The following is a 14,182-nucleotide window of genomic DNA, read 5'->3' on the forward strand; positions in this document are numbered from 1 at the left end:
CTCATTCTTAAGGGAACTAAGTTAATATATTTGTATCCCAAGAATATACATTGTTCTGTTTTAGATTAAAAGTACAAAGCTTTGTTTGAAACCTAAAATGTTTCTGAAAGAATTGATGCCACTTGGATAAAGTGTAATTGTTTGTGCGTTTAAGAGGCTATTCCAGTGACTGCATGTGCTTACTCATACACTTTCCTGCAGTATGTGAAGGCTCATGGGTTTAGGAATTAAACTTTGCAATGAAACCTTATGCTTGTCAATAAGGTGGCAGACAAGTAAGTGGGTAATGTCACTTTTCCTGAGTCCACTCTCTTGAACTTTGTCTTGAACTTTTTGAATTCTCCCTGGAATGTTGGCAGGGAGTCTGCCTTTCTTCTAACCAAATGAATGCCACAAAGCTGATGGTAGTTTTACTTTCCTCAATATATTTTGTTACCCTGCCAAATTTTCTCTTACTCTCCCATTGACCTTGAAGTAGGAACCTGCCCTGTTGTGAATAGACTCTAAAGAGATGAGCGTGGAAATGAGGAGAAGGCAATTTTTAAGAGGTGAGCATCGCCTACAATCAAATGTCAGCAACCCCCCCCAAAGCTTCCTGTTTTATAACCATGAGGACATGAATCCTGCCAACAGCCCGAGTTAGCACAGAAATTAACATCTAAGAACACAACTTGGCTGTTGCCTTAATTGCAGCGTGGTGGTACCCAGATGCAGGAGACTTGGTCAAGTTCTGCTGGTACTCTGGACTCAGAATCCCTGAGAAAACAAATGTTAGAAGTTTATTTATTGATTTTAAGCTGTTATACTGTAACAGCCAAGGATTACGACAGGAAACAACTAATGAATTGTTACAATTTGTGTAAAAACAGAGGTTCACAGTACAATGGTCTTAATTTTGAATGTTCACTGTCATCTGTGCTAACTGTATGCTTTGGGAAATTTGTTTGAGCTTAATTTAAAGACTCCAATTTCTTAAAAAAGTACAGCACTGTACTTAAAATCCCAAGTGATCATTAAAAGAGCTAATGTAATAGTAATTTCTCAAGGATGTTTCCTGACTTCAGTTCTCTGTATCACCTCTGGCATGGGCAACCCTGTGTTCTATAATATCCTACACAAAAATTTATTTCAGCCTCATAACAATACTTTGAGACAAACAAGAATGAGGAGATCTTTGTGTTAAGGACTTAAAAATCTTAACCAAGTATAGCCATCTAGATGAGCAAATATTATCTTAACAAATAGTTGTCAGATACGTGAATTCATGAATCTACATTAGGAACTCAGAGCACATCCAGGTGGTGTTTGTTGAACTTGACAAAGTGATAAATTACATTTGCGATTATTCTTTCATCCCCAAGGCTAATTGATATGCCAAGCAGCTAAATGAAGATGGATACATTCATTATTAGATTAAAAGTTGCATTTTCTCTAATATAGTTGACTGAATTTCTGGCCACCCAATAACTCATTGATGGTCAATATCCAACCGTATCAATGTTGCAATGAATACAACATGGCACTTAATCTCAGCGAGATTTGGTTTTAAAGAGTTTGTTGCTGTTATGTGTTGTAAAGTCAATTATGATTCACAGCAGCTCTATGCACAATAGCTCTCAGCCCTGCTCTGTCCTGAGCCAATCTGTCTCTGACACACTTATCCTTATCACTCAGGTTACTGTATCAATCCACCTCATCCAAGGTCTTCCTCTCCTGCTCCATCCCTGCACCCTTCCAAGCTTGGAAGCCTTTTCCAAGGAGTGGTCCCTCTGGGAATCATGCCCAAAGTATGTGAGACAGAACGTCAAAATCCTTGGCCCTAAGGAGCATCTTAATTTCATCCTCTCCAGGACAAACCTGTTTGTTCTCTTGGCAGTCCGTGGTATGTTCAATAATCTTCTCCAGTACTGCAATGCAAAGGCACCAATTCTTCTGTCATCTTTGGTCATTTCCCATATCTCTGATGCATAGCAAGTAACTGCGAAGACCATGGCATCAGGTACGCCTTAGTCTCTAGACTGATGTCTTTGCTCTTAAGCCCTCCGGAGAGGTCCCCCACAACAGCTTTTTATAGTACAATTTGTCTTTTGATTTCTTGATGGCTGATGCCAAAAGTGTTGCTTTTGGAACTGAGCAAGATAGAACTGTTAACAATCTAACCCTCGCCCCAGTTGTGGTGCCATTGACCCAGTGGTGAGAATCTTTGTTTTCTTGATGTTGAACTCCAATCCATATTGCAGACTACAGTCCTTGACTCCTCTTCAGCAAATGTTTCTGGCCCTCCTCAGTCTCAGCAAGCAAAGTTGTGTCATCTGCATAATGGAGGTTGTTGATGAATCTCCCTCCAATCCTTATGCCACAAAGGAACTCTGGTAGTATATTCTAGAAAAAGTTGTACTGCTAAATCAATGATAGTGTCTTCCTGTCTCCTGGTTCCAATCCGCTAATGGCTTTCCTGAATAGAGATAGGAGAGATTTTAAGCCCTCAAAAAACTCCAGTGGGGGTCAGTTATAAGTTAGTTCCAACCCAATGGCATTGGATGAGAGTTCGAGTTTATTCCTTCAGTCTTGAAATCAAGATGGCCTTTTCACTTGTGTTGACCAATACATTCTTGCAGCATAGTACTAGACTTTTAAAAGACAATTGTAAGAGGCCTTGTGGTTTTGATATTTACACTCCTGGACATTTCTCTGAAGCTACCATACACTAAAGCTACTTTAACATTGTAAAGGGTGAGAGGTCAGATAGAAGAGTGTGTTTACACAGACTAGCAAGTAACAATCATGACATAAATCAGCCAATCTTCTCTGCTGAATGCAGTGACATAATTGAGACCTGGAAAAACCAACACATATGATTTATCCAATCATCCAGTCAATCACAGAATTTGAAGTAGTGATAAACTGTTGTCCTGTATTATTTGTTTTTGTAATTGATTTCACTTGCTGTGTTACATACCAAATACCACCTGAATCTTTTCCCCACACTGTACATGTATGCATGTGTATATATGTATATGTACACACAGAAGTATTTCTGAGACTCATTGCTAATTAGTCAAGGACTGTGACAGGTATGCTCTCTTTCCTGTAGGTATATTTGGATCAGTCAAAAACCAAACAGATAAGGACTGAGACCTGTAAATCCATGTTTGAGACTATTTTACTTGCACATAAAATGTCAGAATGTTGTGATGACTAAATAAATAGCACCTGGAATAATAAGTGCTTAACCAAATTAATTTGCATCTCTGAATGCTTCTGTGTCCTCGGCTTCTGCCACTTTCCCCTTGCAAACTTTTTCTGTCTCTGAGTGATTTAAACTTTTTATCCAAATCTGTACCCAGGAGGGGACCAGAGTGTCATTCAGACTCTAGACTGAGTGTCACGCATTGTCATTACTTGTTAATTTCATCTTTCCTTAATCCCTGGCCTCTCCATTAGCAGTGCAACTTCCTACGGAATAGTACTCGCTATCTCATGCATTGCCAAAAGAACAGATACCTCTTGGGAAAGGTGCAGCCAGAGTGCTCCTTAGAAGCAAAGAGAGTGAAGTTTTGTCTTTCATACTTTAGACACATGGGCTGTCGTTGTTGTTGTTATTTGCCGTCAATTCGCTTGCGACTCATAGCAACTCTATGTACAACAGCCCTAAACACTGCTCTATCATGTGCCAATCTCACTGTCTCCAACACACCCATCCCGATTACCCCAGTCACTGAATCAGTCCACCTCAAAAAGGGCCTTCCCCTCCTGCGCCTGCCCTCCACCCTCCCAAGCATGATGTCCATCTCCAAGGACCGGTCACCTCCTTACAACATGTCCAAAGTATGTCAGACGAAGCCTCAGAATCCTTGCCTCCAGGGAACAGCCTGGTTTAACCCTCTCCAGGATGAATGTTTGTTTTCTTAGCAATCCATGGTATATTCAGTACTCTTCTCCAACACCAAAGCTCAAAGGCTATTCCTTGGAAAAGGACATCGTGTTTAAAAATATGGAGGGACAGTGAAGGAAAGGAAGACCCCCACACAGTGAGAAGGAGTGTCATGATGGCTTCAGCAATGGGATCTAGTGTGTCAGAGATGATGAGGATGGCAGAAAGTAGGACAGGATTCAGGTCAGCTGTTCAGAGCCTTGAACTTGCCTCAAAGTCCGCCAGAGATTCCTAGTCAAGCCAATCGGCCTAGCCCTCAACTGAATCAATTTTAGCAGCTATGCAACTATGGTTAGATAGCAAGAGTAGTAGCCTTTCTGTTCTTCAATTATAAGCTGTATGGTTCTCATAAGCCTGGTGTTGTTAGAGGTCATCCAGTAGAGTACAACCCATAGTGACCACTTCTTGTATATAAGTTTTTTGTAACACAGGCTTAAACTGCACGGAGCTGCTAATGTGTGGATATTTTTTCTTGTTGCTGTTAAGGTGGGCTCAAGTGTTCCAAGTACCCTCTTAAAGCACTGTGTGACACTAATCGTCTGCACGTGAGTAGTCCATCATTCCGGGGACAACTGAGGAGAGGAAAACTACTTACGTGAAAATAATTAGCAATACTCAAGCTCACTCTGTAGCAACAAGGGGAAACATCCACATGTAAGTGGTTCTCCACCTTTCAAATATTTGCTGTTCAAGAGTAAACTGTACATCCATTAAAGTATCAGTCTATCCCTCACCTACAACCATTTGCAGAGTAGCGAGCAAATCCCTTTACTAAGTAAAGGACTATTAGGTGGGGTGGGGTATGTGTGAGAGAGGCAGAGGAGGGAGGGAAGAGAGAGGGAGAAGGGGAGAGGGGAGATGGGGACACAGGAGAAGAAGAGGGAGGAGGGAGAGGGAGAAGGAGAGGGACAGGGACAGGGAGTCTATGCCGGACTATTAGTAGGAAAATTCACTACTGAGGTTATGAAACTCTTGCAGCAATGTTACTATAAATGCGTTACTATGTGACATCAGGCAAATGAGGCATCTTTCTGAATGTTCAATTTCTATTGATTGGGGGTAAACCCATCAACAATCTGTGTCATGTAGATGACACAATGCTGCTTGCTGAAACTGAGGAGGACCTGAAACACTTACTGCAGAGGGTCAAGGACTGCAGCCTTCAATATGAATTGAAGCTCAACATCAAGAAAACAAAGATTCTCATGACTGGGCCGATTGGCAGCATCTTGATAGATGGTGAAGAGATTGGGATTGTTAACAGCTTCCATTTGCCTGGATCTACAATCAACACTCTTGGTACCAGAAGCCAGGAAATTAAAAGACTAATTGCATTGGAAAAGTCTGTGGTCAGAGACCTCTCCAAAGTACTAAAGAGCAATGATGTCAGTCTGGAAGCTAAGGGGCACCTGATACAGGCCATGGTCTTCACAATTATTTGCTGCTATCCATCAGAACGTTGGATAATGACTAAGGATGATAAAAGGAGAATTGATGTCTTTGAGCTGTGGTGCAGGAGAAGAGTATTGAATATACCATGGACTGCTAGAAGAACAAACAAGTTCTTCCTGGAGAAGGTGAAGCCAGGCTGCTCCTTGAAGGTAAGGATTCTGAAGTTTCATTTGACATACTTTGGATATGTTGCAAGGAGGGACCAGATCTTGGAGAGGGATAGCGTTCTTGGGTGGAGGGATGGACAGCACAGGAGAGGAAGACCAGAGATGAGATGGATTGATTCAGTGCCTGGGATAATGGGGGTAGGTGTGTCAGAGACAGTAATATTGGCACAGGATAGAGCAGAATTTAGGGCTGTGTGTCTCTAAAGAGTGCAGATAGTTAGGCTTGAATCATTGGTCTTTCATTTTAGATCTAAATGTTTATCTAAAGGCACCTTTGATAAAAGACCTGGAGCTCTACTTTCAAAAAGCCACAGTCTTTAAAGCACTATGTATTTCCCTACTCTGAAACTCATGACATTGACTTGATGATAACTAGATTGACCTTTGATTCTGGTACTTAGTCACACATGTTGCAGTCTTCATACATAGTCTGTGGTTTATTGCACTCATGTGACCTCATTCATTTTCCTTTTGTTGTTGCTATTGTATACTGTTGAGTCAGAACCAACAAGGAGCTGACCCTTCAGCAGGTTTTCAAAGGCAGATCACACAGGAGGCGATTACCCATCTTTCTTCTGTGGATCAGCTGGTGGATTCAAATGGCATTCCTCTGGGCTGGGAGCACAGCACCTGACCAGAGCTCCCTTACGAATTTTCATTAGTTACAGGCAATTGAAATTTCAACACCTTGTCTTAAATCATTGGGTTGAGGGACTAGAGGGCGTCATAGGTGAAAAAGGAGCTACCAGGACTCCAGTCCAGGTGTTAAACCATCAAATCAGAAGCATGTTAATGACCTCTGGGAACACCTGCCCTTCTTGTCCTTAGCCACAAATAACAGGCCTTTCTGCACCAGTAACATTGTGGTCAGATCGAAAAGATGAAAGATCAAAATCTTCCTTTAGAATGCTGTATTTAAAAAGGTCTGTTCTTTACTAGCTTATCTGTAGTGTTCTTGTTTGCTTAAACTTGAATTCCCCTGACCCGGTACCTGCTGTTGAAAGGATGAAATGTTCTGAGAGTGAAAAATTTCCTCATAGACACATGACAGGCAGTAATGAAAATTAACATTAGGCTTTTCCCTGCATCCTGAGATTGCCACTTGAAAAAATGCATGGCAAGTGTGGAGATGTGCGTTATCAGTCATGGTTTCCCTTGCTGAAATTTAAATAAAGCCGTTCTGGGCTGCTGAGGCGAGAGTCAGTGTGCAGGCTACAGCCTATCTCTGCGGCTCCTCCCTCCCTCGGGTGGAACAGGGGATCACCTATCACAAATATTTAACATTTCACAGAAGATTAAAACACTCTTTGGGTTAGTTATGCCTGGACACAATACAGGTCATGAATAGAGGTCCGAGAGTACGCCTTAGCCAAATTTAAAGAAATTGCAGCCTTGGATACTACAATATATGTGGAATAATTGGTAAAGTGGATTTATGGTAAACATGGATTTACCCAAGTTCACCCTTGGAAGACAGACAAGTGGCTCAAGAAGCTTCCTAGCCAAGAAACCAGACATTAGAGAATTTGATAATGAAATATTAATATACAGAATAAACTAAGGATTGACCTTACAATGCATGTCCATCTCCTTTTTGAACAGTAACAAACAGGTCCTTCCTAGAGAGGGTTAAACCAGGCTGCTCCTTGGAGGCAAGGATTCTGAAACTTTGACATACTTTGGACATGCTGCAAGGAGGGATCAGTCCTTGGAGAAGGATGTCATGTTTGGGAGGGTGGAGGGACAATGTAGAAGAGGAAGACCCTCTATGAGATAGATTGATTTAATGACTGGCATAATAGGGGTAGGTGTGTCAGAGACAGTGAGATTGACACAGGATAGAGCAGGATCTAGTGCTGTTGGACATAGGGTAGCTATGAGTCACAGGGGACTCGACTGCACATAACAACAACACCACCACTATGCAGGAGAATTGGTGACTGTCTAGTCAGAATTGAGAAGGATGTGATTCAAAAACTCCAAATTATTAAGACTTTGTGAACTATGAGTTTCCATCCACTATTTTTCTTAAGTAACCTTGGTGACACAGTGCATGACTTGCTGGGCTTTTAAATGAAAAGGGAGCAGTTAGAATTCACCAGTCACTCCATGGGGGAAAGACAGACAATTTCTTTCCATAAAGACTTACATACAGCCTCAGACACCTGGTGGAGGTTAGTCATCAGTCAGGATACACTCAGTGTCACTGGATTTTGTTTTGTTTTGAATAGTAAAATTTGCAGCAGCTAAAAATATGTATTGTACACATTGTTGTTTTGTACACTGTTGAGTTGGAGCTGACCAATAGCTGACCTTCCAGTGGGTTTTCAGAGGCAGTTTTCACACAGAAGGAAATTGCTCATTATTCTGTGGAGAAGCTAGAGAATTAGAACCCCATATCTTTGCACTGAAGAGCAGTGATGTCAGTCTGGAAACTAAGACACGCCTAATCCAGGCCATAGTCTTTGCAATTACTTGCTATGTGTCAGAAAGCTGGACAATGACTAGGGATGATAGCGGGAGAATTGATGCTTTTGAACTGTGGTGCTGGAGAAGAATATTGAATATACCATGGACTGCTAGGAGAACAACAGCTTCATAGGATGAAACCAGGTTACTCCTTGGAGACAAAAATGGTGAAATTTCGTCTGAAATACTTTGGGCGTGTTGCAAGGAGGGACCCATCCTTAGAGAGGGACATCAAGCTTGGGAAAGTGGAGGGACAGTGCAAGAGAGGAAGACCCTTGATGAGATGGATTGGTTCAGTGATTGGGACAATCGGGGTAGGTGTGTCAGAGGCAATCAGGTTGACAGTAGATAGAGGAGGGTTTAGGACTTTTGTACATAGGGTCACCATGAGTTTCAGGTGACTCAACAGCACATAGCAACACCAACAACATCTGCATTGACAGTGTAATTCCTTAACATGGAACCACCAGAGCTCCCTATATTATGTACCATTAACTGTTATTGACATATCTTTAACAACTAAAGAGCAGGAACATTTAAATTCCATTATTATGAAACTAAGATTGTTCTGAACTTATATTTATGTAATCAAGTTATTTAAATAAGGTTATCGTAAGGTCATCAAGGAAGGACAGAACTCAGTGCAGGCCAAAAAAGTTTATTGAGAAACTGCTGGGCTGGTTCCCAAGCAGAAGACCAGCCCCCACTAAGAGTTAGAGGGGGATTTAATATTTTCTTACAAGAGACTTGGGGAAGGGGATGCTTCCAGATGCTTCCTTCAAGATAGCGAAGTGGGGAGAGTCTCAGATAGCTATTCCTGGGAAGAAAGGGGTAAAGTCATATCACAGAGAGAAAAAGCACAGCTGCTATTTCCTGTGATTGAATTCTCTCAGTAGGCATTCTGGGAGAGGAAGTAAAGGGCTCTGCAGTCCTAATAGTTATTATCCATACTAATTCTGATATTAATACTATTTTGAGCATCATGAAAAGTTTTTTAGTACCATTAATACATGTAATTTTTTCAAGTTTCTATTATTTGAAAGTTTTTATTGTTTTTTATTTCATCTTCAGTGTATTGATTATTTTATACTTTATACATGTCTTACAATGTATATTATCTACATGCCTATATGGAAAAACTATCGACATTTATCAACATTCATAAAATTTCTGGAGGCATGTTGTCTAGGAAGTGGATGCCACTCCTGCTTCCAAACAGCTTCAGGCCTTTTGTTCATAGGGTACTATGCATCATGCTCAGTTCAAAGGCAATCAACAACAACCAAATATGGAAAAAAAATAAACAGAGTGGATAATGTTGAAGATTTTTGTCATATATTGGTCTTGATATCCCAGAAAACTAACACTCTTTCTATTCTCAGCATTTATTAAGTAGAAAATATTACATTTTAGGGTTATGATGAATCTCCAAGGTCCGGTTACTTTGGCAACATGTCTGAAGTAAATGAGACAGAGTTTCAACATCCTTGCTCCCAAGGAGCAACCTGGTTTTACACTTTCTAGGATAGATCTTTGGGTATATTTCCAGGAGAAAGATATAATGTTTGGAGGAGTTGAGGTTTAGTGCAAAAGAGGAAGAACCTGGGTAAAATGGATCGACACAGTGACTGTGGCAATAAGGTCAGGTGTGTTAGAGATAGTGAGGTTAGCTCAGGATAGGACAGGCTTCAGAGCTATTGTTTATAGGGAAGCTATGAGTCATAGTCAACTTGATGGCACATGACAACAATGGCAATGATGAGTCTGTCATATTGCATGTAAAGTCCTTAGAATAGTGCTTGACTTACAATATCTATTCAATAACTATTTGCCCGTCTTGTTACTTTGCCATGTTCTGCATACACTGAACAAATGAATATATATTTATCTGAAAACTATCTATATGTATTTCAAAACCCACTGAAGAGTCACCTATAAGTTGGTTCTGACTGGTATATAACAAGAAGAAGAACATATATTTAAAAGGGGCATGGACAGTATCAAAGTGGCTGATTCTGACTTCTACTAACTCCACAAAGGAGAACTGTCCCCATCAATAGCATCCACAGTACCAAACAAATAGTTTCAAGGTCAAACGTGGCCTCCAACGATCCTGCACCTACATTTACAAATCGCTGGATCTGATTTTCCTTGCAAATGGACTCATAAACTTGACTTTATTCTTAATTGTGGGGTTTATTTAGAAAATATGTTGAAAAAACCAGGAAATCACTAAGATAGCAGACATTAATGGCAGGATGAGGAGGTGATGAAATAGGAAAGATTCAAAAGAGTCCTGAAAAGATTGGTAATAAGAGACATAGATTAATAGTAATTAATTCTATAAATACAAGGTATATGAATGATTTTATGAAATACAATGCACATGAACAAAACATAATGTGGCAAGAAGCTGTGCTGCAATCCTGAAGGCACACAGTTCAAGGCCACTAGCTGCTCTGTGGGAGAAGGATGGTCAATCTCCTTCCATGCAACTAACTGCCTCTAAAAATCCACCAGAGGGCCAGGTATGGGTCAGTTCCAACTTGACGATACACAACAACAACAACAACAATTGAAGATAGTAGAAAACACAAAATGCATGCATGAAACACAAAGTGAATAAATGATCGTGTGCAAACTAATAAAAATATTGTTGTTGTGTACCTTTGAGTCAGAACCAACTCATCGATGATCCTCCGGTGGGTTTTCAGAGACAGTCAATTACCTGGAAGGAAATGGCCTATAAAAAAATATTAGAAATGGGGAAATAGTTCAACTGAGTATTGTATTCATTGAGATTGCACTACATTTTCTAGTTGCTTAATATCTTAATTATTATTCATGTCTATTCCAAAGCCTACACAGCTATTAAATAAATTCTATGGGTTTAAACTCATATTCATCTATCTTCAATATTGGCAATTATTTCTTTTCTGTTTTTTTTTTAATTTCCATTAATTCATTCTTGCACTTTTCTCCCCTCCCAACCTTCCTCTTGGGACACTGCTCTCTTGGAAAAGTAAAAGAAAAATTCTTTCATTGTTTTACAATCCCTTCCCCCAGGTCCACTCCACTGTATAGCCTTTACTCTAGACTCCTGTCATGACTAAAATGCCTAATCACATATCCCTTTTAAACAGTTTTCTCCCTCATCTGTTTCAATGTAGTATACATTATTGAACCCATCTTTCTCAGTATCTCCTCAACTCCAAGGTCAGTCCTGTTTTACAACAGTGACACCATGAAGTATTTGTCCTTTTGTGACTGAGATACTTCACTCAGCATAATGTCCTCCAGGGTCACCCATTTTGAATAATATCACATGAGTTTCTGTTTTTTAATGCAGCATAGTATCCCATTGTGTGAATATACCACAGCTTCTCTATCCATTCATTTGTTGATAGGCACTTAGGTTGTTTCCAACTCCTTGCTATTGTGAACAAAGCCGTGATAAACATGGGTGTGCATATATCTGCTTGGATGTCAGTTACGGTCTCTTTAGGGTATATTTCCAGTAGTGGAATTGCTGGTTCAAATGGTATCTCTATTTGCAACTTTTTGAGAAAGCGCCATATCACCTGCCACAATGGTTGCACCATTTTACATTCCCACCAATAGTGAATAAGGGTTTCAGTTTCTCCACAACCTCGCTAGCATTTGTTTCTTGCTGTTCTGTTAAACTTTGCTCTTCTGACTGGGGTGAGATGATATCTCATAGTTGTTTTAATTTGTATCTCTCTTAGAGCGAGGGATTTTGAGCATTTCTTCATGTGCTTCTTCTTCGGTGAAGTGCCTGTTCATATCCTGAGCCCATTTTTCTATTGGATTATTTACCTTTATCTTGTTGTGGTGGATATTTTTCTTATTCATGTTCTGCTGATTTACATCAATCACTATATTTCCTTTTACAGTTTATTTCAATTATATATATAAAAAAATTTTAAAGTGGAACTTTCTCACTATCTCCACTCTCCCATTACTCATATTCACATTAAATTCAACTGGGTTGTTTTAAGCCTGAAGCTTTTATTTCCTAAAGTTTCTAGCGATGAAACTATCCAAATGCCATCAAGCACGTAGGTGTTGTGATTTCTCCCTGCCACATCCTTCAGAAGAGAAGTGGCTTTCACACCCAATTAGTTGTGGAGTGTGCAGGAGGCCTAAAAGCTGACTGATAACACTGGGCTGTTTCCCCTTTCAAAAGATTGTTTTACGTTGGAATTAAAACCACTGATCCTAGCTCACCAGTGAACATCTGCTGCTCATTGATAGCACTGACAGGTGCTTATTTCAGCTTCTCATCGTGCTGTTGAAGAACCTGTATAGCCGCCTCCCAGAAGATGTTTACTCTGAAATGACATGCTTGAGGTACAAGCCTAATAGTGCAAGTCTGCCGAAAGCAACAAACTAACTCCTCTTTTTTCCCTGGACTTGTATAGAATTTCCCCATTCCTTCACCCCTTAATGATCTGAGTATATCTGTTTATTAGGTTTGGGAAAATACGTATTAATGGGCTTAGTGAAGAAGCCTGGGAAGAAATACACTTATCAGCATTTCACCAAAAGCTAATAGACTTGAGTTCCTAATCTGAATAATTTATGCTGTGGAAGGATTATGACAAGGTGTGCTTAGTTGTGACTGTCACATGACCATCAGCAGTGCTTCTTGGATAAATGATTCCTTTTAATGAATACATAAACTTTATTCCATTCAATTAGTAGCTTTTTAAATTACTGATCAAAGGTGGTGACTTATTTAAGAGTCGTGAAGCTTGAGTGATTTGAAGAGACCAGGTTAGAATTATTTCATCAAATGAATATTATTTTTGTTAGGTATCTTCTCCTTGGGTCCCATTCACAGTCATCCTATGGACCACAGAACAAGGCACTGTCTAGTCCCACAGCGTCCTTACAATCCTTGCTCTGTTTTGCGCCCTAGTGCCGTCCACCACTCCTTTTCAGTTAGCATCTTTCTCGTTTGAATGGACATTCTTCTTTACCAAGCATGATGTTCTTCTTCAGGGAGTGTTCTCTCTTGATCACACGTCCAAATTAAGTAAAAGGTAGTCTCTCCTTTGTGTCTTCTAAGGAGTGTTCTGACTCTAAATTTTCCAAGATTTATTCATTCTTCTGGTGTATTTAATGGCCCATAATATATTTAATACTCCTCATCAAAATAGCAATTCAAAATTATCAGTTCTTTGCTCTTTTTAAATCATGAGCTACCATATGAGGTCATCGAAAAGACTCTTTTGGATCAGGTCCAATTCCAAGAAACCCTTTGCCGCAGTTGTGCCGCATGCAATAGATTGTTTGATTGCACTGATTGTGGATCCAAGTAGAATAAATTCCTATGCACTTCCAATCTTTTCACTGTTTATTATGGTGTTCTAGTTGTCAGAATATTTGTTTTCTTCATAGTGAGATGTATTTAATACTGAAAGTCACGGTCTTTAATCTTCGTGTATGAATTTCTAGCTGTCTTCTTTTTTAGCAAGTAAAGCTTTATCATGTGCATGCCACAGGTCCTTAATGAGTCCTCCAGTCTGGATCCATTGTTATTCTTTGTCTAGCGTCTTGGATGTTTTGATCATCATACACAGGAACGATGGAAGAATACAGCCCTTCTATTCCATTTTCTTTATTTTTAATTATGTAGTATTTCCTTGCACTATTCAAACTGCCTCTTTGTCTATATAAAGAGCACTAGATGGAATGATTAAGCAGCTGTCATCAGTATGGACGGTGAAGAGATTGAGATAGTTAGCAGTTTCAGTTTACTTGGCTCCACAGTCAACACTCTTAGTAACAGCAGCCAGGAAATCAGGAGACAAATTGCATTGGGAAAGTCAGTTGTGAGGGACCTCTCAAGAGTACTGAAGAGGAATGGCATCAGGCTGGAGACTAAGGTGTGCCTGATCCAGGCTATAGTCTTTGCAATTATGTGCTATGCATCGGAGAGTTGGAAAGTGAATAGGGATGATAGGAAGAGAACTGATGCCTTTGAGTTGTGGTGCTGGAGAAGAGTATTGAATATACTATGGACTGCTAGGAGAACAGCCCTCTCCTCCTGGAGAGGGTGAAGCCAGAATGTTCCCTGGAGTCAAGGATTCTGAAGCTTCGTCTGACATACTTTGGGCATGTTGCAAGGAGGGAC

Source organism: Elephantulus edwardii, unplaced genomic scaffold, assembly GCF_000299155.1.
Source record: "Elephantulus edwardii isolate Elephantulus edwardi_28Jun2011 unplaced genomic scaffold, EleEdw1.0 scaffold00006, whole genome shotgun sequence".
NCBI lineage: Eukaryota > Metazoa > Chordata > Mammalia > Macroscelidea > Macroscelididae > Elephantulus > Elephantulus edwardii.